This window comes from Vicugna pacos, chromosome 13 (genome assembly GCF_048564905.1).
Source record: "Vicugna pacos chromosome 13, VicPac4, whole genome shotgun sequence".
NCBI lineage: Eukaryota > Metazoa > Chordata > Mammalia > Artiodactyla > Camelidae > Vicugna > Vicugna pacos.
In genome coordinates this window covers 51,127,223-51,131,630 of record NC_132999.1, presented here as the reverse complement: position 1 = coordinate 51,131,630, position 4,408 = coordinate 51,127,223, and the positions used below count along the sequence as shown (strand labels likewise).

The 4,408-nt window shown below is 42.0% G+C and overlaps 1 non-coding gene across 1 annotated transcript; it reads right to left on the bottom strand.

Moving 5' to 3' along the window:
* Window positions 1-2,826: 2,826 nt before the first annotated feature.
* LOC116282997 (U1 spliceosomal RNA) lies at window positions 2,827-2,991 on the bottom strand. The gene has a single exon (XR_004192544.1). It is a non-coding gene; the product is annotated as a U1 spliceosomal RNA (small nuclear RNA).
* Between the last annotated feature and the right edge of the window lie 1,417 nt (window positions 2,992-4,408).

Sequence of the window (4,408 nt, the reverse complement as noted above, 5' to 3'; positions counted from 1 at the left end):
CACCAGCTTATAGATGGTGGCAGAAACCATGAGAATAGATGAGAATGCCCAAAAGGAATACAGAATCATAATATTAGCAGGCCCAGGACTAAACCCAGAGGCACTACAGCATTTAAGGGGAGAGAAGTGGTAGGAAAGGAGACTTAAGGAGACAGAAAAGGAGCAGTCGGAACCTTCGAAGTTAATCAGGAGAGGAGGTATCACAGAAGCCAACAGGTGCAGTTTCTCAGAGAGGAGAAATCATCAATGTCAGATATAGCAGAGAGGTCTGCCATGATAAAACACCCTCAGATAGTGCAACTGGGATTTTACTGGTGAACTTAGAAAAGTTATTTTCAGTGGAGTGGTGAGAATAGAAGCCAACATTCATATTGATTGAGGAGATGAACACACATAGACAGGAGATGTAGATTCTTCTTTGGGGGTGGGGTGGGGTGGGGGAGTATAACATACCTTTGCTATTTTTTCACACAATAAGTATTTATTGACTGCCTACTGTGTGCCAGGCACTGTCCTAAGTGGTGATGAATAAAAGCAGTGAACAAAAAGAGTGCTTGCTTTCATGGAGTTTATATTCTAGGGATGGAGAGATAAACACTATATAAAATACTGTTGGCCCTTGAACAACATGGGTGTGAGCTGTGCGGGTCCATAGGTGGATAATTTTCCATACATATACTACTGCGTTTACCACATGAGGCTGGTTGAATCCACAGATGGGGAACCACGGATACAGAGGGCTGACTGTAAAGTTATATGTGGAGTTTTGAGGGTTGTTGGCACCCCTAACACTCTAGCATTGTTCAAGGGTCAACTGTATATTAGGTGGTGATAAGTGCTTTGAAGAAAAATCAGGTGACAGAGGTGTGTGTGTGTGTGTGTGTGTGTGTGTGTGTGCACATGTGCACTATTTTATATAAGGTGATTAAGTCAGGTCCCTCTGATCTGGTGACTGTTGTAAGGGATTTTGTTTTAAAGCACGGTAACAAATTAATTGTAGTCCTTTCTTCTTGATACATTGTCTGCAGTGTTAAAATAATTTATAGGTTTTATAACTCTCCTACCTAGGTTCCATAAAACTTTACAATAAATACAGTGTCCTTACCATGGTTTCTAAAACCCTCCATAATCTGCCCTGCCTTCCTCACCAGATTCATCTGGTACTGTCTTTCGCCTTTCTCCATCCACTCCAACACCAGAGCTGGAGTGAATGAATGAATGAATGAAGTGTGTCAGCTGGGTGGTGTCTCCCCAAGTGGCTTCTCTGGCAAGGGGAGGCAAGGCAGCCTAAAGTCAAAGAGCTTGAGCTTTGGTGCTAGACAGACCTAGTTTTGACTCCCGGCTGTGCTGCTTTGGGTAGGTCACAAACCCTCAGTTTCCTCAACTGTGAAATAGAGATTATATGATCTATATATTGCAGGCAAAGTTGATAATTAATGCAAACTGTTTGGTATAATGTGTGGCGCACTGTAAGCGCCAAGAATTGGTAGTAGTGCTACCATCATTGTTGTTGTTATCACTACTTTGATACATCAGGCTTCCTCAGTTAACAGATGAGGAAGCAGGCTTCACGAGAGTCCTGCAATGAGTCAGGGAAGGAGGAGAGGTGACCCAGGTGTTCAGACAGGGAATTTGGCCAGTGTGGGCTTCGGGGCTGAGCAGACCCTGGTTCATGTTTTGGATTTGTCTTTTGCTACATTTGAGCTAGTTGCTTAACCTCTCTAAGCTTTGGGTTCTCCACCTTTAACATGTCTCGTGAGGTTGTTGGAAGGTGGAGAGATGACACATAAAGGCAGCACAGAGCTGGGCCGCCTAGAAGGCACTCAACAAGCAGCACTATTTTTCCCACCCCAGCTGTGGTGCTGCTTCCTTAATCTTTTCTACTTAACCCTGTGGTTTGTTGGTTTGTTTTCCCAAAAGGAGGAGGGAGTCATGGACCCTGTTGAGAATCTGTGGACACCCATACTCAGAGTTCATGGACCTTTGCTAGTGAGGGGTGATAGGGAGGGGTGAAATTTTAATCAGCCCAGACTTAATCCAATCAGTCAATCTCTCCTTCCTCTCCCTGACCCCTCTCCTTTCCTTCCCTTTACTGTCTGGCCCCATGTGTTCCAGGCCAGCTGCCTTTTGCTCGCACTTTTCTAACAACTTCCTTCCAAGGGTGTTCTCAGCAAAGACCACAACCACACGCTCAGTTTTGGGGGCTGAGGGCATATGTCCCTTAAGTTTCCAAAGCATCAATTTTCTTATCTGAAAAGTGGATAGTGAGGATTAATTAAAATAACATTCTTGGTTGATAGCACTTTGCCAAGTGTGTTCACATATACTCTCATTAAATCCAAACAATAATTCTCTGAGGTAGTTTTCATTCAACTCAGTCAATACTGAGTGCCTAATAGGTTCTAGGTAGTTTTAGCCACAGTGATGCCTCACAGAGATTACGTAGTTGGAAGAGACTATAAAAACATGAACTACTAAATACGGCAATTTCAAATTGTGATAGACTCCATAACACAAATGAAACAAGATAAAGAGCTAAGGGAAGGCAGTTACTCAGATACAATTTATATTAGTTCATAGTATAAAAGTATCAAAGTATATACTTGTTACATTTTAATTTTTATGGTAGCTTTTTTTTCCCCCTGGTAAATACAAATTTTCAGTGGACTATTCTTCATGGACATTATAGAATGCTTCAGTCTGCCCTTTTTAAACAAAGGGCCTCAGAGTGTTTCTAGGCCTCATATCCTTAACTAGTCAGTAGAGAGTTTAATGGAACTTCAAGGCAAGTCTATGAAAGGTGTAGATTTTTTTTTCTTTTCTCTATAGGGGAAAGCATGAACGCAGTCCCCCCACTACCACAAATTATGCAGTCAAGTTTCCCACATTTGGGGAAATCGCAGGGGTCAGCACATCCAGAGTGCAATGGATGAGCCTCGTCCTGGGAGAACCCCCTTCATGATCATGGTCTCTCTCCTGCCAAAAAAGGTGTGGAATTTGAATCTCAGACACCATTCCCTGGAGCTGGCAGTCTCCATTTGCATTACTGTATTTGAAGAGGGCAAATACAGCCTGTGAAACTCAGAAAGATGCCATCCTTAAGTAAAACAACCAACTGAACATGTCTGAAGGATGTGAAACAAAGATGAATGTAGTCAATTCAGAAACACGAGCCCACTGGGGAAGAGAACAGCAGCTACAGCCGTGCAGAACAGAACTGCTCAGATGGAGGGTGTTACATTCTCCTTTACAGAAGAATACAGTATTCTCTTTACCAACGCAATGAATTTTCCCTAATAATTGCTTTTTAAAAATACCTACTCTATATTAGTTACTTAACATATTAATAAGCCTCACAAGAAATCTATAAAGAAATTATTTCAACCAGTTTAATTTAAGTAATTTGACCACAGTTAGCATTGGCAGAGGTGGGGACTGGAGCTCAGGTTGTCACTGAGCCCCAACCCGGTGTCCTTTACACCTATTGTCCAATAAACCACAGGTACTGCCTACTTCGTAAGACAGAGGAATGGCAGAGCGCAAGCCAGGAGAGGCCCAAGGGGGAAACCCCCACTCACCAGTATGCCTCACTCAACGCACTGTCTAGCCCACAGAATCCCACTTGACCATTTCATGAAAGGCACGGGCTCCTTTCTGCTATTAAAGACATTTTTTTTTCACTTGTCTTTCAGTGTTTTAAATGACCCTAGTGCCAATCAGCCTGGGATTGCTTTTTTCCAAAAATTAAAATACCTCTAAGTTGTTTTCATTATAAAAATAGATCATATTTGTTGCAAAAAGTCAAAAGTGTGCATAGCAAAAGATGAGAGCCTCCCTGCTTATTTTCTCTCCCCAAATATAGCCTTAAACATGCCTTCTGAACATGTTTTGTTGTTGTTTTTAAAGATGGTTTTTTAAGTCCTTTCATAGGGGGCTCTATAGTACAGTTAAGAGAGCTAGAGAATCCCCCTCAGGTTTTCAGATGATACTTTGGGCTAGCTTTAAGGTGAATAAGAATTAGTTCAGTTTTCAAGAAACCTTCATGGAATGTCACCTGTGTTCTAGGTGTTGCTGATCCAGATGGACAAAACAGCCTCTGACTTTAGGGAACTCATTCTGGTGTTGAAAACTCTTGCATAAACCAAAGATTTGGTGAACCATCTCCAGTGAACATATACAGAGTATCATTTTTAGAACTGGTTAAAAACTTTCCTTTTAATCAGGATGACACATACGACATAATTAACTGATATGAGAAGTACTTAAATACTAAGAGTAAGTGTTCCTTACTTTGCAAGTAACCCTTCCTCAGGGGACATAGGTGGGGTGGAGGGATGGGGTACACTCTCTCCAGTAGCCCCCAGCACCATACATTGTTTTTTTTCTTTCTGGTTGTTGAGATCTCCCT